Source organism: Varroa jacobsoni, unplaced genomic scaffold, assembly GCF_002532875.2.
Source record: "Varroa jacobsoni isolate VJ856 unplaced genomic scaffold, vjacob_1.0 scaffold_869, whole genome shotgun sequence".
Taxonomy (NCBI): domain Eukaryota; kingdom Metazoa; phylum Arthropoda; class Arachnida; order Mesostigmata; family Varroidae; genus Varroa; species Varroa jacobsoni.
The window spans coordinates 238,138-257,300 of NW_019213771.1; the positions used below are offsets into that span (position 1 = coordinate 238,138).

The window sequence follows — 19,163 nt, forward strand, 5'->3', positions numbered from 1 at the left end:
AGCAACTGTCTCTGCATGTTTTTCCGGAGTCGTTCGCCGGTGCTCTACTGAACCGACTAGTGTATTTCAATTTACAGTCGAATTGGACTTGTAAAGTTGAATATCCTTAGCCATAGGTATCATCATTACTTATTTGTTTATCAAAGAGGACTGTATAGGCAGACACCGTGTGATTTGACGACACTTGTTTTGTTTTTCACCGTGACTGGCCTACGGCTCAGAGATACCTGGGCCTGAGGTAGAAAATGGGCGAATTGCTAAGTACACACGTTCATCACTGTTAAAAGATAGAGATTCAGCCGATCTAATGCTCTCCTTCACACGCATGCGTACTTATACACTCAGTCCATTCGCACAATGTCCTAAATTTGCTTAAGTTCATATTTTTTTCGTAGTTTGTTGCTGCCAGCATTATCGTAGAGGTTGGCCTATCAAAATATTTTATTTAAGTGTTTTAGCTATGAAATAACGAATTCTGCTTTAGTTAGTTGGAAGTATCTCTTTCAGGAGACGACAGCGCGTAGCGGATTCGAACCGGCAATCTGCAGCCAGAAATAAGTTATATTGTTCCATAGAAATCCTGCCTCGCATAAAGCATGCGAAACGAATGAAAATATAACAGAGAATTCAAACGTTGTTTGTTGATCAAATAAAAATTATAGGAAATTAGATGCTGCATCCAGAATGCCATTTAGTCAGAGTCAATCAAATTTCATTTATTAACCTTTACTGATAGTGGTGAAAAACTTTATACGTACTGATCAATAACGCAGTTTAATATCATTCCACTTATTGATTTCTGTATGGTGCCTTTTTTATGCAAGAACTGTGGCCTGTCGCTCTCGGTTTCCGGGTTTCAATTCGCTCATCCTACGCCGCTTGTTTTTAAGTTGTGCTTAAGTATGGACATGGACACAGACTAGGTTTATTATTGACTCCCAAATCGCATTCGTTGTGTGTACATAAAAAGGAATTAACACTTCGTTACATGCAGGTAAAGCAGCAAACGTATTCGAATATGAACCGCATACTTCTCTTTCTACCGTACAAATGAAAAACCCTACTGATTTAATTTCGCCGTAGGATTATTTATAGGAATGGGAAGATGTTGGACGACACGTATGTTCCTAGAAATCATATTGACTAGCTATATTGTTAGTGGATGCAAAGTCTACTCTGCTAACGGAAGTTGAGACAAAGGTTAAACTGCTCTCAAGAGCATAGGATTCCCCGCGTGCACGTTCAGATGCATGCAACCGATAACGTTAAACTCTGTCAGTACGATATAGCATTTGCTTAATATGTTTTTGAGAAACTTTATTCCAACGACAAATTAAAGAATAATAATTCATTTTTTCTATAAGAACAAAAGAAAACATGTATAACATCTGACACTCAAGCGATGACACTGCTGTATTGTCTGATAACACAAACGGTTTGCGTGTGGGCAGAAGCTGATTTATCAAAATACTTTGAACGATCCGTTTTTTTTTTAGTAGCATATCTATCCCAGTTTGATATTAGCCGTTGGCGAAAGGTGAAACATTCTTAAATATAGCTCCCTTATCATATGCGTATCTTCGTTTACAAATGCAATATCCCTAAAGCTCCTTCAACGACTAGCTTTCTACAGGGTACGATGGGCTTGTCTTTTTATGCGTGAATCGTGTTTATACGACGGCGGGTTGCACTCCTAAATACATGTCACGTAATAGACAACGTGTTCTCATTGCAGTCTCCGCTAAATTGGTATTTTTCTGCGGACTACTTTAACCGTAGCTGAGCATAAAACGTTTGCATTGGAGAGATCATTCACTAATTTGGTCCTTTAGTGTTATTCTCTTTTCGTGGGAGTACACAGCAATGTTGTTGTTGCGGGCTTTCCACAGGTTTTTCACTGATGTATTGGCTGATATTGCCTCATGTTGACAATAAGGACAAAATTCGATCAATTACGTAAGAACAAAGATTTGATTTTCCCCCTAAGCCCATGTATTTTGATCGCTCTTTAAACTTGTCATCTTTGCAGAGATTTTCCTAGATGACCCGAAACAATGTGTTTTACAGAGCCTTTAATGTAAGTTGGAATAATCGACAAAGCCAGTCGATATACAGTACAAGGAATTACCCAAAGGCTTTCTTAGTTTATATTTGGTCCGTGTCCTAACAGTTAACAAATCCGATATATATATCGGAGTGACTAAATATAAAACGAAACTAAAAATGATTTTATCAAAGTAGCATAAATTAGTCACTAGGTAGGAAGTTAGTTACGATTTATCGCTTCAGACGCGCCGGAACCAAAATTTAACCCTATCAAAGACCAACCTTGTAATTATCATACAACTGTGAAATGACTGAATTATTACGAATTGCGATTGGCTGTTTAAACTTTACAAGGGAACTCAGTCATCAATGTAAGGCGTGAACATGAAGACGTTAAGCCCTTCACGACAAACCTATTGTTTTAATATGAATATTACCGCTGTCATTGCAGTTGTCCACAAAGGCAAGTTACCTTCATCCAACTTGCAAAGTATCACAACAGATTATTTTGGCGAACATCGTAATTTGTATGTATACAAATATACTATGTTGGGTAAAGGCCTTTTTAAGAGTCATTAACTCATAATCATTGCGCTTATATATATATATATATATATATTCGTGTTACTTGTCCAACATATTAGCCGATACACTATATACAATATTGGCAGCATCAGAAGAGATTCCCTGCCATAAAGATGCTTTAACATATAATAATAATGGCAGTTAGTCTTTTCATTGCTTAAGGGCATCGATTGTGTATCCGAAAGAGGTGGGTGTTTCAGGGATAATCTTTGAAAGGCTCTTTAGAAACGTACAAGTGCGAGCACTAGTGACAAGTTAATAAAATTGACAGTTTATGCAAAACGATAGGTACGCGGCTAGCTTAAAACACATAGCAAAAAACATATCCTTAGCGTAATATATTGCTTGTGGTGATCACAGGCGGCCACTGTAGGACCTATCCTGCAGCGTGGACACATGAACGTTGGAGTCAAATATGTACGTGCTGTCTGACACATCTCGTGTGAAATAATTATGTATATATATAAGGTTACTTAGCAGTTATCTATATGAAGGCTCTTCCTTGTAGATTTCTGTTTATTTAGCTAAAATGGCGTTACTTTTTTCATTAGTTTACTGTCAACGAAATGCCTGTAGCTTAACCGCTTAAGATGTCGCTGCGCGCAATTTTTCAAATGCGTAGAACAGAATTATGCATTTGAACCGCCTAACTGTAGGATAACTAAGTTAGCCAGTTATTAACTGAGGTCTTAAATCTTTTTAAGGCAACATGGATACGGGAACAGTGAAATTCAAAAGCATCAGAAGCTGAATACCGCTGCGACCATACAAACTCTTATTTTAGAATTGTTTTAGTGAAATTAACGTACCAGAATTGAAAATGATTAAGAGTAGTGACAATAAGTTTGTCAGTTGAAATATGGAAACTTCCATTTACTAGAATTATGTTTTGCAATAATAATAATAATGAAATCACTTTTTAGATGGGCACTACAAGAGCTAAATAGGTAAATTTTTACAAATTATCCCTAGTTTTGATAGAGACATTTCACTACTTATATTTGCAAAAGATATATCCAGTTACCAATTTTGCCCACTATGCGCAAGGTGGCCACGATGAATTTGCTGATCTTTGCTGGCTTAAATTCACTACAGGCTTTGTAGTTGGCTTAACTTTAGTTAAAGGACTTAAGTTACTCGGTTCGGTTCGACTTATGTACACCTTTATTTAATCCTATATATTGCTAACGGGATTCGGGAAGTCTTTACAGTTGAAGACTTAGCTAGCTACGTCACGAAGTCGACAAAAAAGATTTTGCAAAGTTTTTTTTTTATTTTGTGCTTGTCTGAACCCACAGTCTGAAGTAATACCCTATAGTAACGCTGGATGTGAGGCTTTTGTTTCAAACTATTCGTTGAAGGGGACATCGAGAGGTCAGAGGAGCTAACCCTCTCTGCAGTCACAAATATTTTTTTTGTGGTACAATATATATCTCTGAAGATTCATTCTTTCAGTCTTTCTTCAGTCTTACCTGTTCAAATAATGGCTTACTTCAATATTCTTAACCAGAACCACTCTTTACGGCAGACTCTATGTTTGTCAGAGTGTTCAAACACTTACGTATTCGTTTCCGCAGTATATCCAATGGGTTAACTCACTTTTGTATTTGTGTACTCGTCCGAATACCCTGCGTCGCACATAACCATCCACTCCATTGTTCACATTGTACATTTTGCCAAGTGCTATCTGACAATATCTTTCATTAAATTAGCCATTTTAGGACACGGCTTCGAACGTTTCCAATGATAAATCTGTGGCATATGGCATTGGATAATGGCCTGCAAATTTCGATCAACACACCTTGTCTTTCTGAGATTCAATATCTAGATGCTGGCGGTAGATGTCTCGATACTCCGACACTCTAGAATTGTATCAGTTTTTCTTCGATTGTTAAACAGCTTTCCACACGACTCACTTTATCTACATTCACACATGTATATGCTGACTGCCGTTGGATAAACGGGCTTTGAAGAGATTCACCATCTAGCTAATAAGCTTGCAGGATGCTATTTCCAGCTCTGGCGCCAACATTTAATTGAATACACCGACCCTATTCGGAATCATTTCTGAATTATCCTGTGAAATTCTAATTCACCGTTTAGCTTTGATGTTTCTGTGTTTTCGTAAGCGGCAGCAGCAGTAACAGCAGCAGATAGTTGCTGGTAAACTTGTTTGCTAATTAGTACTTGTCGATATTCCTGTGCAACATCGGCAGATTTTCTCAAGATGGCCCCTGGCAGAAAGCAACCGCTAGGGTTCTGTCTGCAAGCAAGCCGAAAAGTAGGAAGAAGGGGCAAGTCTGTGCTGAGGCTGGCGTCTGTTCTATAACCAATGGACAGGCGAGCAAAACCTTTTGCCGCTGCTGCTGACGGGTACTGTTAGTATTGCGATGCTTCTCGTCGATAGACGGAGGTGGTTCGTGTACAACAGAGTCCGCCGCCGCAGCTGCCAAAACAGCCTGCTTCTCGGTACCGTCTAGACTACTGTGACCTCTAGTTTATTCATTCGATAGCGTCCGCGCCCAACGGCCCAGAGGACCATAAAGCAGAAAACCCAGAAGCCACTAAGCTACAGAAAGGTAACAAGCGTGCAAGTCAAAGCGACAGTCAGATGAAGATCAAAACATATGCGTATAGTGTGCACTCGCACACGAGGTGGACCTTCAGGTCCTTAGCCGGTGGAAGCTGCGCGATCAAATACCCAAGCAACAAAGCAACGAACGATACCGAACAACCAGCTGCTTTAGAGGTGAGAAGCTCTTCTCAAGCTGGAGGCCCTTCGGAAGCTTGCCATACGCTGTCTATCGGTCGGCCGTTGTCCTGCTGTGGTAAGCACGGTGGCCAGTCTTCAACTAGGACACTGACCGCCACAAACAGGCAATTTGTGGGCCGGGCTCAGAGCACATTGGTTTTGGTAGACGGGTTCTTCCTTCTGCCGCTCGTCATTGCCGTTGCTCACTTAGATTGTCACCCTGGCTGGAAGAACGATCTTCCTCGAGCACGCCGATCTTCGAGCTTATGCTTGTGCGTAACTTTATGCATTTGTTCGGGTTACTCTCTACTTGTGTGTGTGTGCGAGCGGCCGAGTGTTTGTTGGATGTAGTAGTAACACACGGTAGCTCTGGCAGGCTAAATGTGAGATTAAGACAGTGCTGGCTGAGCTTACTCCGCCCGTTTCTTTCCTTGTGCGCGATTGATTGCTTTGGAAGCGGCGATGGGGGGACAGGTTTGTGTGTTAGCCACCGCTTAATCACCCGTTGGGTAGAAGTATTATATATATATATATGATATCCTTTGTGAAATGGTTTCTGACCGCTACTTGAGTAATAGCAGCTGGTTTTGTATCGGCAACAGCTGCGGCGGCATTTCTGTCATAACTCCTGTTCAGTAACCGTATCTTTGAACAAGTAGAGGATGACCTAGCTGCCTATATCCATTTTGTCTCAGTAATGGAAACGTAGCCAGCCCAGGCGTCGGTTAAGATCTAAAGTGGACGTAATCTCTACGTACTTATAATAATGCGAGAGTGCTGATGGGAGTCTTCGTAATAACTCTTTTGTTATTGGTTCGATGTGTGGCCTTCCTACGTAGACGAACGAGCGAAGTTCAAGCAAACAACAACAACAACAGGTAATTACATGTCTCGTTTAACCTGATTGAGGAATGGTTGTCGATCATTCTGTACATTATTTTAGTTAAAAATCTGAGCAAAGAATTTTGTATCATCTTTCTGGGATAGGATTTTCAGTAACATGGACAGTCCGTAAAAGCGCCATCAGACAACCACACAAGTGCTTCGCAGGCCCCTTTCGCTTATATTGTTCGTTTGTTTAAGCTGGTTGTTGGTCAGTATCACCGTTGTTTTAATGCGCTCAGTTTTCCTCGAAAAGTTTTCGTTTCTCAATTGTGAGAAAGTTTTCTATGCCGTCGAAACTGCCCTGCTAATTCTCAAGTAAACCCGGTCATCAGGAGCTCATTTGAAATTTGTTCATGTTTGTTTGCTGCAGTAATGCTACGCTATATTGGCAAATGGGCATATCCTTTCCGCGGTACATTTGGGGTGTGTATTCACAGCTTAAACCGCAAAGTTCTAGATAGTCGTGTCCGAGACAGTTCGGGTCCGAAAAGTTAGTGTAGCATAGCTTTGATGGCGGCTCACTTGGCGCCGATAAATGACGCGGTGCCTCCAAGAATATTAGAAAAAAACTTATTTGAAATTTTATTTCTGGCGAGCGTACGTCATCAGTATCTTTACCCAGTCACATTAGGATTCGCAGTACTCCCGAACAAAAGAAGATGTTCTAGATGGAGTTTCTGAGGCGACTTCTACAGACATTCACTTCTAAGATGAATTCCCAGTCCCGCTAGTTGATGCATTTACCGTGCAGCGTTCCATTCGGATGACTGAATCCGCTTCATTAAGAACATTCTCGCGTACGAAAAAAACTCTAGTCTGGCTCCCGCTGACGTAGTGCGTCCTGGAGGTTTGTTAGTCCTAGAGAGCTTGTATTAGTCTACATAGTTCAGATTAACTCTGCAAAGCCTTTATCAGCTGAAGTCGACGTCGACTGGCAGGCCCCACGTCAGATGGCAAACTTTTACATGCTTGTATGTGCTCTATATTTGAAGATTTGTACATATGTTCTAAATGTAGAGGACGGGCATTTGTTGCAATAATGGTGAAGGGCGAATAAAAGAACAGATGGTATTATCGAAACAACATACAGATCGATCATTTTGTCTCTAGGCAAAATAAGTAAAACTGTACCAACTACACACAGGTAAAATACCTATTCTTAAATCATGCTCCGTTGTAGTACTAATACGTATTTTTTGCGCTCCTGTTGCGCGTACTGGTCGATTCGATGCTCGATTATGCAAAAAAATTAGGCCGTAACTCGACCGTTTTTCAGTGCGCCCTCTCTTTCTACCACACCTCTGATTGCTTATTTCTATATTCGTGCGCTATTCAAAAATGCGCTCTCTCTCCTGTTCTATAAGTTTGTTATAAGATCATTGTGCAGCGACCTTCATGCCGCGCTCAGGCTTCAAAGATGAAAGACAACAAATTAATTCATGACGTCTATTCTATTTCGCCCTTGCCGAGATTCAGAAAAGAGCCGAAAATGTTCGTGCCGTGTACAACAAGCAATCTATGACTGAGACAGGTATTCCAACAGGCTTGTTAAGTTCAAAAGTACGATCTTGGATTTGCTGAACATGCTGGGTGTGTCCGAAGTCCATAACGGCTCCAATGATGAATAATCAGCTATTTAGCCTAAAAGATAGGGTGCTCTTACTAGCCCATTATCGAAGATTTTGAATACGCGAAATTTTGTCAAAGGGATGGAAGCTAAGTACCGCACAGTCTGCGCAAAAGGCACATGAAAACATGACTTCCCATTGGTTTTCAACATCTTACTTAACACCGGGTAAACCGCGGCCTCAATGACAGAATTGCCATCGTGGACAGGAAATGGTATCTCCGTGTCGATATAAAACAGCAACGAACGAATAGCCCCGAAAGGTGCGCCTAGAGCTCGATAGATGAGGCAAAGTCATCATTCTTCACGACGTCGCCAGACAAGGCAGCCCTGCAAGAGCCTACACAAAAGGTTTTTCTGCATTTACCATATTGTCCAGACAGAGATTCTTGCGACTAACCATTTTTTCCAGTCACTGTATAAATGCCTGGCTGGACAAGTGCCTCAACGTCAGGTCGTAAAATTCTTGGAAAAAAGAAGTAAATTAATTTATTGAGATTTAAGAAAAGGTAGCGGGGAATATTTAGTGAATTAATATATTGCTAGAATTTTATAAAGGGCGGTTTTTTCTCACATTACATTTGAATATATTTAGATGCTTCATTGTCAGATTCCCTACCCTTTCAATTTGATTATCTGAAGATTTAGTTGGTGCCAATCGTATGGTTGCTTTAGCTAGCCAGCCAGGTTGTCCGAGCAGAGCAAATAAATTAATAATTTATTGTTATTACAGAGATTGTCATTTATACTGGAAGCATCTTAAACAATTACGTCTATGTGATATCGATCAAAAACTGTTGTCGGTCTCTTCAACTCACATAGTACCCTCCAATTGAGTTTAGGAAACTACAGGAATCGACAAAGAAAGCCATATAGGGAAAATCTAGAAAGAAACAAGCTTAAAACCCCCCAAGAAATTTCTTATCACTCATAGCCCTGCCGAGACCTGTTAAGATAACACATTTAAATAGGAAATTCCAATCTCACAGGGTGGAAACAAACGGCGTACCTTGACATGGCCGAAGTTATCAAACCAATTCAAGTTAGCCGTACCGTTAATAATGAGCTTGACAAAATACGCCAAAAAATATAAATGCAATAAGCAAAAAAGTGGGGAAAACGTAATTTGATGGATACTGCAGGGCTCACTGGAAAGGATGAATCAAATCAATCAAAAAATGGCCAATCGACTCTATATTTATGGATTAAATCGCTTTGATTCGATTTTCGTTACAATAAACGCTTTCATTACCTAGATCGTAAGCTTAGAATAACAAAGAAAGAACTGGTGCAAAGTTTGAGACGGGACCTTGAGAGAGCGTTATCGGCCTGTGTTATTTTCTACCCAGGAAAGAACGTTTATAAAACTTGTTTCAGGCTAAGATAATATAAATTAATTAGTTAGATTCGAGTAAATCCTCACGATAGAATCCCAGTGTCTAGCTGGTCCGCAAGACAGATTCCTGCAGCAACGAACCTACCGATGAACCGCCCTATCTGGTCCTGAACATGCGTTTTTCCTACACCACGTGTTTATTTCGACCTAACTATCACGAAAACGAGCCAGGTCCAGGCACTGACATGCACAGAAAACGTTCTGAGTCTAATTTGCGAGAAGAACATCAAGAACTACAGATAATGCATCCATGATCTTTTACACAACTGAAAAAACTTGAATCGTCACATGTATTTTGGGTCTCGATATCTGGCCGCGATGCCATGTTATTTTTGTAAGTATTATTGTATACTGTGCGCTGACATACCGTATGGCGCGAACATTAAATGCATCGGTTATTTACTCTCAACAAAGGCAAATCCGATTTAAAGAAAAAACTATTCAGACAATAATCTCTATACAAATAGATATTTACTGAAGCACGCCCAGCAAAACAAAAATAAACATGTAAACTTTTTATTTATCTGATTAGTAAGTAGTATCGTTTAATAAATGTTTATATCAGTACGGCGATCTCGTCTTCCTGCCGCATGCCCTCTACGCTAGAAAACGGGGATTAAGGATTTCTTGAGGTTCGACGGCGCTGTACAACTTCCGTATAGTATCGCATAATGGCTAATATGGGTACCCCTCTTAATAGGGAGAACAAATGAGGGGAAGGTTAGTTTATCTTCGCACATTTCGACAAATTTAATTCTGCACAAAGAGTACCTCAAAAACTCTTATTATTTCATTAAAAATATAAACCTCCGTTGAATTATTTTGAGAGGGAATGGTTGAACTTCTTTCTTTTCAAACGATTCTCAAAGCGCAAGGTTTAGCGCTGTCGTCATCCGTTCGCGTACGTGTGCAAATGGCTGCGCACCTCCGTGTGCAAAACGCAGTGTGCAATTCGAGTCTCTAAATGCAGGTGTACATATATATATATATATATATATATATATATATATAGGGTCTAGTGCATTTCAGCACAACTGATAAAAGCGAATATTTCCGAGAAGTACAATTAAACAAAAGTAGAGATTTCTAATGATTGATGACTAATGATCAGGCCTCCGCCTGCACCAAGCACTTATACTTGGGGGACCTACATTTTTTAGATATTTTACAGTCCTAAATTTTATACCAGACATCGATTCGTCATTTTTTTTTTCAGTGACCTAATCGGATGTTATACTAATGAGTCAGTGTACACGCGGCGGACTTCCTATTGCCCCTACCCATAGACCGAGCAGCAACGGTATTCTTATAGTTTATAGATGATGAAGAAACCCACATAACCCCCTCAATTGACAACACAGACAACACAGACGACCAGAATTATGAATGCTGCTATTTCAAGTATAAGCATCGCTATTTACTTAGGCCAGCAGCCTTACAGCAAGGAATATTTTTCCCGGATTTCGAACAGGGTCAATTAATCACTGCTAATAACATATAAAACTCATTGAAATGCACATAACATGAGATGGAAACTAACATAACAATCAAGTAAATAATATATAAACAGAACCCGGCTATCGTTTGTGCCCATAGTGAAAATCGAAGTGCTCCCTCTACTGTTGAAATCACAATGGAATGAGGTATTTCATTATGCCCAAGTACGCAGTATAGATGAGAAACGGTAGTTGATCGGCCATTATTTAGATAATTTATAATGCCATCTTTGAAATTCAGGGAAATTCGAACGTTTCGATATAATTTTTATCTGTGTGTTTATTAGGAACACATTAGCCTAAAAATGAGCTTCTGACCAGAATAAATAGATGCAATCCCGTATGGGCTACATGTTCAGTAATAGTGAAACACTTAAACGAGGTATGTCTTATATACACGATTATAACCCGGCTGGCCACAAAGTAAAATGCGCTGATAGGAAATCACACACTACGGCCCATATCATGCTTCGTCCATGTGCGATTTTAAAAAGTAGATGATACCGAGTGATTATTAATAATATACGCAAAACTTTGCCTAAAATTTACGATGAGACGTTTTGTAGCCACGACTAGTAACTTATAACAATTTACTTTAAAATATAGGCCTATTTTGTTACCTTTTGTTTGTAACTAGTCAAAGCTATTTAAATAACATTTTAGGTACAACTAAAATATAGAAAGCGAGATAAACATGCAGTGAACGTCTCAATGGTGTCCGTTGGGGAACTTTCGCTAATTTAAGACAATTGCATTTGCATGCTGATTATTGATATTTTGACCATTTTGTAGGATGCTTGCCCATCTTTGGAAGGCTCTCTCCTTTGTGCTCCGGAAATCTTAGAATTGCCATGTAGCAATGAGCAGCGTTGTCAACTGAGTAGCCGAGTTGCACAAAGAGTTTTAAGTCCACCCAGTTGACGTTGCTAGAATTTTTCGGAGCGCTAGAATGGCCTTATTTTTCAATGTAGTATTCGCACCGGTAGTGACACCGTTCAAACACACTTAATCCACGATCATTTTTAAATTGATCATACGAATTATTTAGGTGAAGTTATATTACGGATGTACTCGTTCTCGAAGTTCCGCTTTGGCAAAAATCACAAGAAGCTATTATCTAATTGTATAATACGCTGAGCGTAGTATGATTCTGAGACAGCCTTGATGTTTTTATGGCCATTTCGTTGAAATAAAAGCGAATGTTTTATTTGTTAACTAATCGCTCAATAAAGTTCACTTTTATTAAGTCAAAAATATATGGACTATATAATTCTTGCAAAATAATGGTGTTGGGACTCCGCTTCACTGGAGACTTAAGAAAAGATGTTATTGATTTCGTCTGTGCAAGTAATTTTTACTGAGCAAATTGTTCGATTTTTGTTCACAAGTAATAAAAAAAAAATAGTTACAATATTATTTCGTAATTTCACATCATAATGCATAATTCCTGTATACAGGACTTAGGCCTCGGCTTATCCTTCAACTATACATCTCAAAAAAAACTAATGAAATAAAACCGTACTTTTTGAAATATGTTCCCCAGACAGTATCTATTCCTTTCAATAATTAAGCTTTGATAAAAATTTACATGACTTTTTAATTGTAAAGCATATAAAAGCGTATTAGAAACTAGTATTACTGATTAAACCGTTTGTGCTATGTGGTTATGCAAATCCGATTTCTAGCAATACTAACCTTAAGGTATTTGTGATAATCTGCCAGGTATAATTCTATTAGTCGAAATGTATTTGTGTCGATTTTAAAAACAAAGTACAACATTTATTTAAATTACTTTGAATGATAAAGGTAGCTTTGAAATAAAACATTTATTAGTGATAAACTATTTTCATCCGTTTACCCGTCACTGAGCCTAGCTTTTTAGATCTTTATTATACCTTCGACCTGAGGTGCTTTATAACTTCCTACTCTCAAGTCCTTTGAACTTCACTATAACGGAAACCGTAAGACAGGCGCTCTCAGCCCCGTAGCCATACAACTTCCATATACGTCTCCCTTGATAGCATTCTTTCTCTCATTTATGAGCGCTAGTTTTTTAGCGATACGATCTCCGACCAGGCTCGTCTTCGCCATGTAATTTTTGTGAGAAAAATTTGCAAGAAAACGTTTTGCGTTGACGACTAAATGAAAATTCACTGAGACCAAATGAGAAGCTGGCCTATTTTTAAACCTGATTTGAACTAAGTTCCCGTAAAGAATATGTTTAATAAGCTAAAAAATAAGTAAAATAGTTTATTATTATGTAATTAATATTTTCATAAAACTGTAAAGATGCTAAATACTTAGGTACCTGAATAATCCATGGCCCAACGTTTTCGCGTCGTGTTTAGAAGAAAGCAAGTAATTTACAACCATCTTCATAGGATGGTTGTAAATTACTTCCTTCTTACTATATCTATATTCGACTGTAGTGAGTAACACTACAGTAGAATTCGATATAGCTGAGCTTTTGCAGGTTGTATGCGGCAGGCCTTCACTTTAAGGGACATTAAGAGGTTAAGGCATCTATGTAGATAGAATCAAAAGTAGGTATCCAGGCGTTTGGCCCTATATTCTGTTCATATCCGTATTCGAAATTCGACCAAAGATGGATTACCAGGTAAATTCATTAACTACTAAGCTATCACGGCTTTGTGCCGTACCTATCTAGATGCGTGCAGACACAAACTAAACTCAGAGTAAATCTCAAAGGCAGGGGGTACATTAGTCGATCACGATCTCGAACGACCAAGTGCAACTGTTAAAAGAGAGACCAAGCGTGGGTGCCAACGTGCTTTCTCTAACCACTCGTATGCACTGAATGAAGCACCTTGTAAAAGAACAGAAAACTAGCAGATTGACAAACAACGATGTTCCTCTCTCATAATCTTATAAATTAAGTAGGGCATATTAAAAACTAACTAGAGCTGGCTGGAAGAGTTTGTGTACATCCAGAGATCGTAAATTAGCCAAAACAAGGGCAATCTATAATGAGACAAAGCTGTTACTAATCTTTTTTTTTAGACAAGGATAGCTAATGAGGAATTGGTAAGATACTTCCGTATTTATATTTTGCTTACATTGCTACGATATTTGTTATGCCATCATGCTCTGCTAATCCAAGTGTTAGTTTGGCAAGTTTATGGTATTTAAGGTCAAAATTATAACTTCCAATGAAACGATTCAATCCAGTCGGACGCTTTCTCGTACAATGCACAACACCCTTTATTAAGTACGTACGACGTTGAGCAAATTACGTAAATGGTATAATACTGATTAGTCTGACGCGTACATAATTACCTGTTAATTATATGACCTTGTTTTTCAATTATTATACACATTATACAGCTATAAAAACCTAGGATTAATTGTTTCTCTACGATGTCCTCTCAGCACGAGGTACACGTAGGTAATATGCCTATATGGTTCCTATGTGCAGTTATCTGTAATAAGCTAGGTAAGTATAGAACCTTTCGTTACAACTGTTTGCTTTATTTTCTATTACAACGGAACGCTGTCGTGGATCTGACGAAGATAGCTCGTACAATAAATTTCACGGAAAAATAAGTTTTAAGGACAAGACTTTTATGGATATTATTTGTTAATTTTTGTTTAGTATCAATTATGAACATGCCACAGTAGGCAGACGAAAAATATGGTCATTTCGTTACCAATTGATTCTATTTAGTATAGGATAAAAAATATTACTTGACAAATATCTAAATTATCTGTATTCATAGAACCGACATATGCTCGCAGGTATGGGCGAAATCAAGCACTCGTTTAGCAAATTTCTTTCATATACCACATTCTTATAGATTTTTCCTGTAGCAATAATTAGCAAAATGCATTTTTGAAAAAGTATCTTAGAGAAATACCATGGTTAGTAGCATAAAACTTAAAGAACCTTTGCCAGATTCCTTCGTTATGAATTGCTGCGATTGTTTTTAGGGAGAAAAAAATTGAGATTAAAGCGGCTCAAAGATGTATCTCAGAGGATCAGGATGTCAGCAACTGTTATATTTTTATTTAAAACTTACATAAACTAGCGAATTTTGAACAAGCCATTTTACTTTGTTAGAACTAGAAAAAAAGTGTACGTGAGGCGAGACTATATGAATTTTGCTAAAAAGGTCTAATACGCAGCTGGAACTCGATTTCTCGGAACCGGAATAAACCCGGGTGGTTCATATTGCGGTTATACTTAATTGGGCTGTGAAAATGATTTTACTCCTAGATAGTAACCACTGTAGTGCTCGATACGGTCTTGTCCTTTTAGCAACAGGAAGGTGAAGCTCGAAGTACTGTGGGACCAGATACAATATTCGACAAGTGGCGACAAGGCTTCGTCATTCCATGGCATACGAACCGACGCAGCAGAGTGGCGCAGTGGAAGCGTGCTGGGCCCATAACCCAGAGGTCCGTGGATCGAAACCACGCTCTGCTAACAAATTCTTTTTGGTTATAATTTTATGCTGTTTAATGTTAAATTTCATGTTAAAATTACAACTTGCAATGAAACGATTTAATCGTACAATTCACAATACTTTTTATTAGACACGTACACCATTAAGCGAGTTATCTAAGCCTTTTACTATCTTAAATGCGCTGATATGGAAGGAAATTTTATTTTAAAAAATTCAGATTACCCCATAGTTATGAGCTAGAAAAATGGCAGCTGGACACAACAAGATAAGACATGACAAATATCTATGACATTTTTGTTATACTTAAAAGTGATCGAATTATGTAGATCACAACTAATAATACACATTAACGCTATTTGCGTACGATGGTAAGTAAGCTCTTGATTGGATTGGATAACCAAACAAAGCTATTTCGAAAACAACTATGTGGGTGAATTTTTCAGATCTAATATCCGTAATACGAGAAACTATTTAAAATAAGCCCCACAAATGTACCTCTTTTTCGTAACTTCTATTTTTTTGTTATGTATTATTTCTGTATTGTATTCTTTATACGTAGATAAAGAAATCGCTTTAAGTGCAATTAACTGAAGAAACGTTTGTTTGACTATTTAATCAAACACTAACTTTCAAACTCCAGTGCCTATTAACATGTCTTAAATGAAGTGCAAATAGCATGTTATATCATTTGATTAATTAATTAGTTAGTTAGGTAACTGTTGGATTTTCTATTTTGTTGCTGGGCGTCAGTTGCAGGTACCATGACCACTACAACCGCATACTGTTGTCACATCAACTCGATAAAATGGACGTCTGGTGGCAACGCGCTAAAGGCAGCCCAGTGAGAGCTGCGTAATAATAAATAGTAATACTTGACGCTCTCCACAGTTGTGGTATCATTCGATAGCGCCAAGTTGGCGGGAAGTGGCACGAACAGCGCCATTATGTTTTAGTCAGGTTTTTTTTAGGCTGGATGTATTTAGTTATCATTGATTTTCTTTACCATTCACTGACGTTTACAAAAATTGTTTGCCATTGGAATAAGTTGAGTTTTTTTTTTGTTTATGTTAGCTTTTCTTTGAGTGTATTCATACAAGTCACTGAATTTAGTCACTCGGCACTGCAACAAACAGGAGTGTCTCATTGACACTCATTTTTTGTTTTTCGTCGATTACGCTCATGTTCACCTTGTAACTCAGACTTCATGGGTTATTGCTCAATAGATAAACGAGCGCACCTCAGCAAGATCTATTGAAACATGGTTATGAGGTACGTTCGTCCAGTTGTGCTTCGTTCCTTCAAGATCTGAGTAATTTTAAAGAGCAAGCTGCAAAGAGAAACCATCTCCTATGGTGAAATATCAAAATGCTGTGCATTACAGAGCACAGCTCGCAGAAAAGGAAATTGAGCTGAGGTACACTATAAAGACATAGTACACTTGATATTATGTAAAGATTATCTCTCGGCGTAATGAAGGGATTTGGCTTTTAAAGATGTATGCGTAAATCAAATATAACATATGATAGGTATTTCGTTTTGATCTTTCTGATTACGGAACCTTAATGATATACATAAGTTCACCGTTGTAAGTATGGGCTATTTATACTTTGTTCATAATATCCAAAATTGTGTTCCTTCTAGGTAATACATGTTGACAGATAATAACACTTTTCCCTCGTCTATAGTAGATGCTATTTACATATTTTAGTAAGACACCCATTTTAGTTATCCAGAGAACGAAAGTTCAGGAGGTAAAGTTAATCTCAGTGCCGTTTAAATAACTGGCCTTTCCGGCCCCGACAGCTAAAGCTTCAATTCCGTATTGCAGCCGGCGCCTGGGACCAGATAAGATTTGATTTCGGGATTGTTCAAATGAAGCGGCCATATTTTGGACTGTCTTTGACTTAGAAATGTGCTGCATGCCGATATAATGATATCTATGGTTAAAGGAGCTATTAGGATGGTGGTGCGCTGTCCTGATCTGATTCCTGCGTCGGCAGTTCCCTCGAGGATTGAACGTTCTAAGACGCCTGCATAATTAAACACCCTTTAATTCAAATATATACCACACGATGCTTTAAAAGCTCTTTCAGGTAACGTTCTGCATATGAAGGTGAATTGAAACAAACCACTGTCCTATTGCTGTTAAGATCATTTAATGCGTTCTGAAACAATTCCAGAATAATAAGGTACAAAGTGCAGCTCGTTTTTCGATCACTGAAATAATGAATCATAATATTCTACGTGGAGTCCATTTGCTAGGGAAAAATGTTCGGGCGTGCACAGCAGAGCCCATAGAAGTTTTGAGAGAAGTCCCACTTAAGCGACACGGCCGTGTCTATTGGGACCATGCCCACCGAAAGCCTCGTCCCAAATCCTTAGTTGGGTTAATGTTGTGGAACGGAGATCTATCCTTCAAACTAGTCGATTCGCGGCTATTGAATCTGTGGTAGTGGAGCTACCACTGTGAATAAGATAACCATTTTTTGACTAGAAACGACGAAGAGTATACAGAAACATTCAACTGCTCTTAGAAACCTTCGGTCTTTACAAAAAATGTACTTCAACGAAAAAGTTTAAAAAAGAAGCAATAAATGTAATTTACGTTCAATGCCTTTGCACATTTGCCTTTAGCTACAAGCTTGACGATAAACTGTGGGACTGAATAGTAATAGTCATAATAAATTTTAGGTTATTATTCAGTATTCCATTGCGATGTATATTATTGGCTTTAGGTAGCATGTCAGGAAAATTTATCGCATGTTGAATGACGAAATCTCACAGGAGTCGCAAAACTATTGGGAATTCGAGTCCACCTCTCAGTCACTTCGGGAATGGATGAATTCATTTTCGCCTAATGAATCTGCTGATATAATACACTGTCCGATTACGATTGCTTTATTATAGTGGCGGCATTTTCCGCAAGGCATAACATCAGTGCCTATTGAGACTAGCTGAAGCTAAGTTTGTTCGCTAATGCGAAACACGAAGATCAGTGCAAGAATTTTTTAACAATGATAGAACAACAAATAGCCGTGCTCTACACTCTGTGATGAAGGCGTTGAAGGACATTCTCGACTAAGCAAGAAATGTCTCTCGGGCTAACTGTTAACTAGACAACTGTATTGGGAAGCCACATCAAGAGAAAACCGAAGAATTTCAGGTATATCATAAAAAGGGATATATGACCTGTAGAAAATCAAGAATTTGATGATAGACGCCAAACAGGTTAGACGAACGGTTCTCTCTGTAACATCTTTTGCTCACTGCATATCGTTGATAACGTCGGTTTTAAGGTTAATAATCGATTTTGCGAAATGCGTATTATATTTAAGCAATTGGCGCTAGTAATCACTCGGCAGCGTTGTGTGTGTCACCGTCATCTTTCTGAGCAGAGCATTTAGGATCGTCATCTCTTCGGTCAGCCGGCTCGGATAGATACAAGCATATTTTCGTATGTAGCAAGGTTCATAGAAAAACACGATAAAAAATAGGTACCAACACTAAAATGATGACATATATTTTGAACCGATGAAGAGTTGGCGGGCATTATTAGTGCATTGCAGACCAATACGCGTCTTATTCCTGGATCCATAGTAACTTTGGAAACCGAGATCAACGGCATGGTAGGGGTATTCTATAAGATGCGAGTACAAGCTTTTCCGAGATAACAGAATGAGAAACGGAAATTGTATTAAAATATGCATGAAATATTTTCGTGATGAAAACGTTTTATGATTATCCGGAGCAGTCGTATGTATCTACAGTCATTGCGCAATTCGGTTGGACGGTCTCAACGCGCAGTCATATAGCAAAATTAACATTATATAAACTTATGGCTATTAGCTATAAATAATTCTAGGGTTGAGTCTTACGTTTAGGTATTTCTTATACGTATATTTTTGTAAATACTTATAAAGGTTCATTAAAAAATAATATATATATATATATA

General features: G+C 38.4%; 1 long non-coding RNA gene and 1 other non-coding gene across 4 annotated transcripts; both read left to right on the plus strand.

Moving 5' to 3' along the window:
• Positions 1-5,984: 5,984 nt before the first annotated feature.
• On the plus strand, positions 5,985-17,822 carry LOC111264507 (uncharacterized). Of its 3 annotated transcripts, none has more exons than XR_015312717.1 (3): positions 5,985-6,261; positions 15,064-15,203; positions 15,962-17,822. It is a non-coding gene; the product is annotated as an uncharacterized LOC111264507 (long non-coding RNA). The 3 variants fall into 3 exon arrangements; XR_015312716.1 differs by lacking the exon at positions 5,985-6,261 and adding an exon at positions 13,346-13,404; XR_015312718.1 differs by lacking the exon at positions 5,985-6,261 and adding an exon at positions 13,725-13,832.
• Positions 15,160-15,231, plus strand: TRNAM-CAU (transfer RNA methionine (anticodon CAU)). The gene has a single exon. It is a non-coding gene; the product is annotated as a tRNA-Met (tRNA).
• Positions 17,823-19,163: the final 1,341 nt, after the last annotated feature.